Source organism: Muntiacus reevesi, chromosome 16 (assembly GCF_963930625.1).
Source record: "Muntiacus reevesi chromosome 16, mMunRee1.1, whole genome shotgun sequence".
Taxonomy (NCBI): domain Eukaryota; kingdom Metazoa; phylum Chordata; class Mammalia; order Artiodactyla; family Cervidae; genus Muntiacus; species Muntiacus reevesi.
In genome coordinates, this window is record NC_089264.1 from 27,010,439 (window position 1) to 27,022,730 (window position 12,292).

The following is a 12,292-nucleotide window of genomic DNA, read 5'->3' on the forward strand; positions in this document are numbered from 1 at the left end:
TACTGGTCAGAATGTTCATCATCAAAAATCTACAAATAATAAATGCTGGAGAGGGTGTGAAGGAAAGTGAACTCTCTTGCACTGTTGGTGGGAATGTAAATTGATACAACCACAATGGAGAATAGTATGGAGATTTCTTTACAAAAAACTGGGAAAAAACTACCATATGACCCAGCAATCCTACTACTGGGCATATACCCTGAGTAAACCACAATTCTAAAAAACACTTATACCCCAGTGTTCATTGTAGCACCATTTACAGTAGCCCAGGACATGGACGTGACCTAGATGTCCATCAAGAGATGACTGGATAAAAAGTTGTGGTACATATTATACACAATGAAACATTACTAATCCATAGAAAGGAACAAATTTGAGTTAAGTTCTAGTGAGATGGATCATTCTAGAGTCTATTACTCAAAATGAAGTAAGTCAAAAGAGAAAAACAAATATCATACATTAATACATATATGTAGAATATAGAAGAATGCTACATGATGAACCTGTTGTAGGGCAGCAACAGGGCTTCCTCAGTGGTTCACCAGGTAAGGAACCTACCTGCAGTGCAGAAGCTGGAGGAGATGTGAACTTGATCCTTGGGTTAGGAAGATTCCCTGGAGAAGGAAATGGCTCCCCACTCTAGCATTCTTGCTTGAAAAATCTCATGGAGAGAGGAGCCTGGTGGGCTACGGTCCAACGGATCACAAAGAGTCAGACACGACTAAGTGACTGAGCACACCGCAGCAATAGAGATGCAGACATAGAGAACAGGCTTGTGGACAGAGCAGGAGAAGGAGGAGGTGGGATGAGCTGAGACAGTAGCATTGAAACATACACATCACCATGTGTATAATAGACAGCCAGTGGAAATTTGCTGTGAGATGCAGGGAGCTCAACCTGGTGCTGTGTGACAACCTAGAGGGATGGGATGGGGTGGGAGGTGTGAGGGGGGTTCAAGAGGGAGGGGCCATATGTATACTTATGGCTGATTCACGTTGATGTAGGACAGAAATCAACACAATATTGTAAAGCCATTATCCTCCAATTAAAAGTAAGTAAATAAATTGACTGGAAATAAGTTATGTAAAATAATTTAAATATTTAAAATAAGAACTTTATCAAATTGCTTTTTATGTAAAAATTTACAAGTTATCTTACCTTATCTTTAACTATATAAACTTTAAAGATTTTTTGACAATTGTATGATACACAGTCTTGCTGCAAAATCACCTAGGTCAAAATCTACCATATTATTAATACTCCAGAATTCTCCTTTAGCCCCAACTAATTCCAAATTCTATTTTCCCCCTGACATAAATATTTTAAATGGATGATACATTAAGTATGTATATATGTGTATATATTTACATATTAAGCCTATGTATATATATATATACACACACACATAGCACAGTAATATATATTCAGATAACCTGACTTTTACTCAATCTTCTTCGTGTTTTATTCTCCACCTATGTAGGAAACACTAACATTGTTTAGTTTTGCCTGTTTTGAATTCATATACATGAAATTAATCTATGTTTTCTTTTGTGTTATATATAATTCATTCAGTATTATATAAAGTTCTTCCTCATTGTGTGTAGTTCTAGTTTATTTCATTCTGTTTCACTGCAGTGTAGTATTCCTTAGTATAAATATATGGCCATGTTACTCATTGTACAGTTGTAAACTTCAGAGCATTTGTACCAGAGATCAACAAGGACATAGTCACATGTATATAGCAAATATATACTTATGGTTTGAATTGCTTGATTATGTGTTATGGATATTTCAAATGAGCAAGATAATGCCTCATGTGTTCTAAAATATTTGTATCCATTTACAGAGTAGTATATGAAAATGTGTGATGCTCCACATCCTTATATTGGTATTATCAGACTTTCCATATTTCTATTCTGATAAGTTTGAAATCTCATTGTGGTCTTAATTTACACTTTTCTGATAGTAGAATTTCATATTGCTGAAGCAATATTTTATATATTTATTGCTTATTGCAATGTCCTCTTTTATGAAATGCGCATTCAAATCTCTTGTTCATTTTCCAGCAATGTTGACTGTCAATCTGATAATAGGCTTTTGTGTTTTCACAGATTCCAAAGGGAAATATATAAACATATCTGCACTAAATAGTTTACTGTAGGATTTGTCTTACTGTTAATAATCAACTTTAGGAAGTTCCCTTATATTTCTAGACTAAAATTTTACACAAAAATATTGACATGAATACATTTTAAATTAAAATTTATTTGAATCTGAGATGCTCATTAAAATGCTCTTTTTAATATTATATTTTCTCTTTTAATATGTTAAAATGACATGTAAATGTCATACAATGTGCTACACTAACCTACATTAATATATATGGCTGAATTGTTAGCTCATATTTTCTCTAATATATTCACAATTGTAATTGTGTGTAAGATCACTCTATAATTTTCATTTTGTGTACTGTCCTTATAAGATCTGATAATAGTTTTTTTCTTTTTCCTGGCTTCATAAAATTAGTTTGGAAGTGTATTAGTTTGGAATTATATCTTCTTTATCTCTTTTATAAATCTTACCAGTTACTCTCTTTGGACATGAACTACTTGATTTGGGCTACTTTTTCAAAGGTAGTATAATAATATATCAATATATCTATATGAATATTGATTATATACATATATACATATACACATACATATGTATACATATACATATATATGATATATATCATATATATGTATGATATATGATATAAGATGTATATTATTATATCATATTATAAATATTTATTATATATAATATATAATATAATTATATTATATTAATTATATTAATGTATTAAACTATATTATATGTGTATATTTATAGAAATATAATAATTATATTAATTAAATAATAGTAAATAAATAATTAAATTAATCAAGTTTATTTATTAAATAAATTAATTTTAGAAATTAATTATTAATTATTATTAATTAAACTAAACTTTAAATTTTAATTAATTAATTAAAAATTTAATAATTAAATATAACTATATTGTAATCCTATGAATTATATTAATAAATTAATACATCACTCTATAATATAATTATATATAATATAATAATATTAATATATATTAACATTATATGTTAATTATATATCAATTATATATCAATATAATAATATGTCAATTTAATAATATATCAATAATATAATCAATATATAATCAATATATAATCAATATCAATATAGTCAATATAATATATGTTATATATTATATATCATTAATATTATATATATCAATATAATTAATAATATATCAATATATTAATAATATATCAATATAATAATATATCAATTAAATAAAAAACCAAGGTCTTCTGTACAAGAATCATTGCTAAGTCAATTATCTTTGATCCAGTTAAATTTGTCTTAAATAGAAGCTTCTAAATTTATCTACAGTCAACTGAGCTTTATTCATTTCAACATATTTTATAAACAATTGAAATTTTCCTATATCTGGCTTCTGTCACCTTACATATGTATTTTGTATTCCTGTATTAGTTTTCTTTTGCTGCTGTAACAAATTTTCATACATTTAATGGCTTAAAATAACAAAAAGTGGTTTTATGGTTCTGCAGGTGAGAAGTTAAACCTGGTCTCACTGAAGTAAAATCAAGGAGCTCACAGGGCTGTGTTCTTTTCTAGAGACTGAACAGGATAGATTCCCCTACATTTTTCCAGATTCTAGAGACCTCCCTCCTTCCTTTGTTCACGGCCCTCTGTTGAAGCAAACATGGCCATTAGACTGGAACGGCTCTGACACCTTAATGGTCGATGTAAGCAGCCCCAAAGCTAAGCTACAGACAGTGCACTTAAGTCTGAGAAAATGAAATATATGAACACTCAGTCACAAACAGCAAACTAAGCTCTACCAAGTAAGGCAACCGCATAAGGGACAGCCAGTCAAAATTGGTTTACCTTTGCTGTCTTGTCTTCTGTATTAAACTCTCTCCCGTAGCTCCTGCCTGCGAGTGTGCCTAACCACGTTTTGGGTGGCACTGTCTGATTCAAGTTGAGATATGTTAAATAAAACTGAAAATTTTAACATTATTCAATTTATCTTTTAACGCTCCCTTCCATTTTCAGGATATATTTTTCTCTAACTCTTTTTCTGTTTTCTCCTTTGATCACAGCTGAGAAAGTGTCTCTGTTGTTAAGAATTCCGATAATTGCAATGAATCCACTAGGAAGATTCAAGTAATCTCTCCAACTTGAAGTCCTTAAACATAATCCTTTCCTCAAGTAAGAAGATATTCACAGGTTCCAGTGATTAAGACATTCACCATTGTATCTTTGAGGAGCAATTATTTTGCCTAATGCAATTCTTTATTAATAATTGCTTATTTTATCCAGGCAACAATCCATTTCTGAACAGATACCATATACCTCTATAAGTACTAAATACATCTTAAGAATATAACATCCAATTGAAATCCTCTCCCAGTTTAGACTTACAGTAAATGCAACTAAATCTGTAAATCAATGGTGACAGTTGCACAGTAAAAGTGTACAATAAATATTTCTTGTTCATGTTTTGACAAACAAAACAGATGTAATCTTCCCCCCTAAGATCTATCCTCTGTTAAAGAGATAAACACTAAATTAATAAACATGCACACTGCTGCTGCTGAGTCGCTTAATGGTGTCCAACTTGTTTACAGCCCCTTGGAATGTAGCCTGCCAGGCTGTCTGTCCTTGGGATTCTCCAGGCAAGAATAATGGAGTGGGTTGCCATTTCCTTCTCCTGGGACCTTCCGGACCCAGGGATTGAACCCGAGTCTCTTGTGTCTCCCTTATTGGCAGGCCGGTTCTTTACCAGTGGTGCCACCTGGAAAGCCCAGACAAACAAAAAATAATTACAAATATTTAAATATTCTATGATGGATAATATAGCAGGTCATGAAAGCGAATAACAGGAAGGGTGTACTTAGTTTGGGTGGTTAGAAAGGAGTCTCTGAGAAAGTATCATTTATGCTAAAACCAAAATAGAATTAGGTAAGGGAAGGTGAGGGTTCCGAGAGTATTTCAGGTCAATAGAACAGGCTGAAGTAGGGCACTGAGCTAGGAATGGGATCAGAGCTTTATGAAACTTGAAAAAAAAAAATGGGCTGGGCTGGGCTGGATTATAATGAATGAAGAGGGCAGGTGGGATGCAGGGGCCTGGGAAATCATTGAGGTGAAGGGCCTTGGAAATGAAATTAGTCACAGGTGCAGTGATAACAAAAATGAGACAGTGACTTTTTAAAATTTTTTCCTTTAGATGATTAGTGAAGACAAAGTATATAGGGATGGTCTTTCAGAAGAATTGACTTTGGAACTGAATTTTGAGTAATGAGTATCTGTCAGGCATAAAGGGAAAAAAAATGACATTCTGAACAGGATAAGTAGTATGCACGGAAGGGAGGGAGACAAAGAAATACAGTTTTGTGCCATGTAAAAATTTTATGAACATGCTTCCTCTCTTACCATTCATCTCTTTACTAAAAAAAAAATCATCAAAGAATTGGAAGCAGAGACTGCTTCATCTTACTAGAAAAGTTTGTCTAAATTGACATTAATCCATTCATCTGCTCTTTGGGGGGTTAACTTGTTTAGCCATTACTGAATCTACTCAACTGCGCAGGAAGCTTCAGAAAATGCGTCTGAATTTGAATTCTTATTTTGCTAACATATTTAGTCAGCATGTTTAATCTCTTTGAACCCATTTTCACATGATGATATTTATAATTGTATATAGTCTTACTTCCTGTTGTAGTGATATTATATGTTGAATATTTCTAATATACAGTCCATACCCACCTGTTACATTTTTATCTCCTCTAAGGGCTTCCCCTGTAGCTCAGGTGGTAAAGAATCCGCCTGCAATGCAAGAGATCCTGGTTCAATTCCTGGGTCCGGAAGATCTACTGCAGAAGGGTTAGGCTACCCACTTCAGTATTCTTGGGCTTCCCTTGTGGCTCAGGTGGTAAAGAATCCACCTGCAATGTGGGAGACCTGGATTTGACCCCTAAGTTGAGAAGGTCCCCTGGAGAAGGGAAAGGCTACCCATTCAGTATTCTGGCCTGGAGAATCCCGTGGACTATATAGTCCATGGGGGTCACAAAGAGTTGAACACCACTGAGTGACTTTCACTTTCACTAAATATTTATAAAGTGTTATATGCAAGGCATTTTGCATTTGAAGGTACAAATACAATACACAGTGCTTAATTTCACAGCATTCATAAGAGAATGAGCCAAAGATATAAGAAACTATGAGACAGACCAGAAATATTACATAACTGGCATCAGTTCAGTTCAGTTCAGTCTTTGTGACCCCATGAATCACAGCACACCAGGCCTCCCTGTCGATCACAAACTCCCAGGGTTTACTCAAATTCATGTCCATCGAGTCGGTGATGCCATCCAACCATCTCATCCTCTGTCGCCCCCTTCTCCTCCTGCCCCCCATCCCTCCCAGCATCAGGGTCTCTTCCAATGAGTCAACTCTCGCATGAGGTGGCCAAAGTACTGGAGTTTCAGCTTCAGCGTCAGCCCTTCCAATGAACACCCAGGACTGATCTCCTTTAGGATGGACTGGTTGGATCTCCTTGCAGCCCAAGGGACTCTCAAGAGTGTTCTCCAACAACCGCAGTTCAAAAGTATCAATTTTTCAGCACTCAGCTTTCTTCACAGTCCAACTCTCACATCCGTACATGACCACTGGAAAAACCATAGCCTTGACTAGATGGACCTTTGTTGGCAAAGGAATGTGTCTGCTTTTTAATATGCTGTCTAAGGTTGGTCATAACTTTCCTTCCAAGGAGTAAGCGTCTTTTAATTTCATGGCTGCAATCACCATCTGCAGTGATTTTGGAGCCCAAAAAAATAAAGTCTGACACTGCTTCCACTGTTTCCCCATCTATTCCCCATGAAGTGATGGGACTGGATGCCATGATCTTAGTTTTCTGAATGTTGAGCTTTAAGCCAACTTTTTCACTCTCCTCTTTCACTTTCATCAAGAGGCTTTTTAGTTCCTCTTCACTTTCTGCCATAAGGGTGGTGTCATCTGCATATCTGAGGTTATTGATATTTCTCCCGGCAATCCTGATTCCAGCTTGTGCTTCTTCCCTCCCAGTGTTTCTCATGATGTACTCCGCATATAAGTTAAATAAGCAGGGTGACAATATGCAGCCTTGACGTACTCCTTTTCCCTGGCATAGTTAATCTCTTATTGGAATTCAGAATAAGCAAGAGTAAAATATGAAATTTTAACAGGCATTTTGGCCTTGGATAAAAGGAATAAGGTTTGGGGAAGTGTGGGGAAGGGCTACTATTTGAGAAAAGCCAAAGTAAAGGCCTAAATTGAAGGAAGGTGGTGAATCATCACCTTGGCAGGAACACAGGGGTCTCTCATACAGACAAATGTAAGGACAGCTGCCCTGTAAGTTTTCAGTCTCTGAGCAACCCTGCAGTCTAATCCTGAGTGTTCCTTTCTTGTCACTTACCCAGCCAGCTTTCTCTAATTTGTCTACTAAGTATTAAGGTCTGATTTATGGGGTTTCTGTCTGTGACTAGATATCTGTATCTGACTTTTTCTCTAGTTCATCTTTTACTGCTGTTTATTCTTGGAGACTCAGACTTTACCTGAAATTAGAACTGTTGTTAAGTAGAACAAGGTTTCATTTCCTCACATATGTATAGATAAGCAGAATTTTTAGAGAGTATTGTTATGATATTTTCCTCTATGGGAAAAGAAAGACTGAATTATTATTAATAATACTAAATTTAAATTTCAATGTGCTGGATGCCAACCTCTGCTTAAAAGGAGAAGACTTGGATTCTCAGGTTGGAGTGATCGATTTTTCTCTCTACATTAAAGATGTGCAGGATCTAGATGGCGGCAAAGAGCATGAAAGAATCACAGATGTCCTTGATCAAAAAAATTACGTGGAAGAACTTAACCGGCACTTAAGCTGCACAGTTGGGGATCTTCAAACCAAGATAGATGGCTTGGAAAAGACTAATTCAAAGCTCCAAGAAGAGCTTTCAGCTGCAACAGACCGAATTTGTTCACTCCAAGAAGAACAGCAACAATTAAGAGAACAAAATGAATTAATTCGTGAGAAAAGCGAAAAAAGCGTAGAGATAACAAAACAAGATACAAAAATTGAACTGGAGATTTACAAGCAGACTCGGCAAGGTCTGGATGAAATGTACAGTGATGTGTGGAAGCAGCTGAAGGAGGAGAGGAAAGCCCGTTTGGAATTAGAAAAAGAACTGGAGTTACAAATTGGAATGAAAACCGAAATGGAAATTGCAATGAAGCTACTAGAAAAGGACACCCATGAGAAGCAGGACACTCTGGTCGCCCTGCGCCAGCAGCTGGAGGAAGTCAAAGCCATTAATTTACAGATGTTTCACAAAGTCCAGAATGCAGAGAGCAGTTTACAACAGAAGAATGACGTCATTACATCTTTTGAAGAAAAAACCAATCAAGTCATGTCCAGCATGAAACAAATGGAAGAAAGGTTACAGCTCTCAGAGAGGGCGAGGCAGGGGGCCGAGGAGCGGAGCCGCAAGCTGCAGCAAGAGCTCGGCGGGAGGAGCAGCGCCCTGCAGCAGCAGCTTGCCCAGCTGCACGAGCAGTGCGCAAGTCTAGAGAAAGAGCTGAAATCAGAAAAAGAACAAAGACAAGCTCTTCAGCGAGAATTACAGCATGAGAAAGACACTTCCTCTTTACTCCGAGCAGAGCTACAACAAGTAGAAGGATTAAAAAAGGAGTTGCGGGAGCTCCAGGACGAGAAGGCAGAGTTACAGAAGATCTGTGATGAGCAGGAACAAGCCCTCCAGGAAATGGGTCTGCACCTCAGCCAATCAAAGCTGAAGATGGAAGACATCAAAGAAGTAAATAAGGCACTGAAGGGCCATACTTGGCTGAAAGACGATGAAGCAACACACTGTAAGCAGTGTGAAAAGGAGTTCTCCATTTCCCGGAGAAAGCACCACTGCCGGAACTGTGGCCACATCTTCTGCAACACGTGCTCCAGTAACGAGCTGGCCCTGCCCTCCTACCCCAGACCAGTCCGGGTGTGTGACAGCTGCCACACCCTGCTCCTTCAGCGGTGCTCCTCCTCCACCAGCTCCTAAGGCAGGGGCCTCAGCAGGGCCTGCTTTCTAGACCAGTTGCCAGACTATCTTCATGTCTGTGGGCAGCCTCAGAACAGTGCCAAACTCTCTGGGTCTTGAGTTAGTCAGAGACTTGGAAGGTTGGTTCCCAAGCCGGGCTGCGGGCCCTCTGGACGCAGCACACGGGACTGGAAGCTACTTGTGCCTCTCCTCTCCAAGTTGTACGGAATCAACTCCTCTGGATTGACATTCTCACTTGACACCACCGGCTTTGGTTCAGATGTAACTTCATGATTTTGCTATTATCATTTTTCAATTTCCAAAGAATTAACCTCTTTTGCAACAGCCCAACTAGTTGTAGTAATCAGTTCCTTTTCCTCCCCACCACCCCAGCATGCCTTCCCTGCTTGAGTCAAGAAAGTCACACCCTTGTGAATATCCATCATTAGCCCTGCAATAAAACTATTTTTCATTCTGGTATAAAAAAAAAAAAAAAAAAGAATATAGTTTTTAATAAAGGGGATGATCTTTGCATATGGGTGTATGTAGTTTTTCCTTTTAATATGATTAAACTTCTTTTCATTAAGAGAAGCAATGCAATTAGTTATCACATTTAAATAGAAACAGTTATGAAGAAATGTATCTTGTTCATAGATTTGTCCTATAGTCAGGTGTATTAAGTTCTATTCGTGTATGTATGTGCATGCACAAGTGTATGTGTGGGTGTGTGGGTGTGTGTGAGTGTGTGTTTTCAATGATATCTTGAAATCTGGCTTTACTCTTAGAATTTCTTTACAGCAAGAATGTCAAAATTTCAGGTAGGGGACAGGAAGAAACAAGTCAAATTTGAGGAGGGTGATAAATATGCCTTTGATTATTTATTGATCCTTTAATGTATTTCATAAAGTATTCTAGAAGGTTACTTTAAATAATTTCTTTAAAATGTATTATAATCCTAAGATATAGGTGCTGTTATTTCCTTTCTATAGAGGCTTTGATACCAGATCTGGTTTAAATCATAGAAAAGGTGATCCCTTATAGCTCACGTTTTGTTTCTTGGAAGGAGAATTAAATCACCTAGAATTTTTTGAAATTTGTGTCTTCTGAAAAAGAAATTCCCTTTTCTCATGGCTCTTGAAAATTCAAGGTCATTTAGAACACTGGAGTAATTCTCTTTCTATAGGCATACCCTTTCCAACATCATGATCACTATTAGAGTTAAATACTTCTGCTTTAAGTTTACTTTATTGCTTAGTCATCTGCAAAGTGTTTATAGTAAGTCATTGATTGAAGCTGCAAATCCATGTCAACTATCTGGGGAACCCCTTTGTGTGAAAATCTCTGCCTGTTGCTCCTTTGGAATAAACAAATAATTAACACCCTCAGCCACAGCTGACTGGACCAAAAGTTGACTCTGGAATGGAGAAAAGTAAAAGTGAAGTTACTCAGTTAGGTCTGACTCTTTGTGACCCCATGGACTGTAGCCTACGAGGTTCCTCCCTCCATGGGATTCTCCAGGCAAGAAAACTGGAGAGGGTTGCCATTTCCTTCTCCAGGGGATCTTCCTGACCCAGAGATCAAACCTGGGTCTCCCACATTGTGGACAGACACTTTAACCTCTAAGCCACTAGGGAAGCCCTAATCTGCCTGCAATGAAGGAGACCCTGATTCAATTCCTGGGTTGGGAAGATCCACTGGAGAAGGGATAGGCTACCCACTCCGGTATTGTTGGGTTTCCCAGGTGGCGCAGCTGGTAAAGAATCTGCCTGCAATGCAGGAGACCTGGGTTCAATCCCTGGGTTGGGAAGATCCCGTGGAGAAGGGAAAGACTACCCACTCTAGTATTCTGGCCCGGAGAATCCCATGGACTGTATAGGGGGCTCACAAAGAGTCGGACATGACTGAGCAACTTTCACTGGAATGGAGAAGATACACACAATTCATAAACTGTTTTCTGATTTATAGCATACAGGCTTGCTCACACAGATAATGCAGATCAATCACTTCAAATCTAAAAAACTAAGCATCTATGTTTTTTGAGCTAGAAACCACCCCTAAAGGTCATAATACGAAAGGGAGATTTAGGACATGTTGTCTGGGGGCACAATAAGGTTCAAGAGGATGTCAGTCAAGAGGAAAATCGTGCAGAAAGAAGTGGCATTAGAGGAGGCCCTGTGGCTCTGAGATGCCGAGAAAATGACTTAGGCTCCTGGTCTTCCAGAACTTTATACCTGTGAAATGAAGGATTGTTCATCCACTGTTTAAAAATCTATATAATCCTGGGGATCTTTATATTTATTCACCCCATCTAGTTTTACTTGAGTTAATTTTAATATTTTATGGTTGTAAACTAACAAAAGATTTGAGTAGAAAAGCAAAAGTTCATTTATAGGTTCCCCTTTTTTTAAGAGCTTTTCTTCAATTTTATTTTGTTGAAAACATTGGGCTTCCCTGGTGGCTCAGAGTTTAAAGCGTCTGCCTCCAATGCAGGAGACCCGGACTCGATCCCTGGGTTGGGAAGATCCCCTGGAGAAGGAAATGGTAAACCACTGCAGTACTCTTGCCTGGAGAATCCCACGGACAGAGGAGCCTGATAGGCTACAGTCCACGGGGTCGCAAAGAGTCGGACACGACTGAGCGACTTCACTTTTCACTAAACATGTTTTCACTGTGGAAAACAATATAGAGACGCCTCAAAAAATTGAAAAATAGGGCTACCATATGACCCATCAATTCTACACCTGGATATTTTTCTGAAGAAGGCAAAAGCGCTACGTTAAAAAGAAATATGCATCTGTATGTTCACTGTAGTATTATTTACAGTAAGCTAGATACAGATAAATAAGATGTGATACATCTACATATATAAATATAAATATTACATATGTAATATAATATTCTATGCATAATAGATGATTACTTAGACATAAAAAGTAATGAAATCTTGCCATTTCCAATGAAGTGGGTAGACCTGCAGGATATTTTGCTAAGTGAAATAAATCACACATAAAAATACAAATATGCTATGATTTCACTTACATGTGGAATCTAGAAACAAACAAATGAACAAACATATAACAAAACAGAAACAGGGTTATAGATAAAGAAAACAAGCAGGTGGCTGCTCAAAGGGA

At 37.2% G+C, this 12,292-nt stretch overlaps 1 pseudogene; it reads left to right on the plus strand.

The window, feature by feature from the left end:
• The first annotated feature begins 487 nt into the window (after positions 1-487).
• On the plus strand, positions 488-9,631 carry LOC136147881 (RUN and FYVE domain-containing protein 1 pseudogene; annotated as a pseudogene).
• The last annotated feature ends 2,661 nt before the right edge of the window (positions 9,632-12,292 follow it).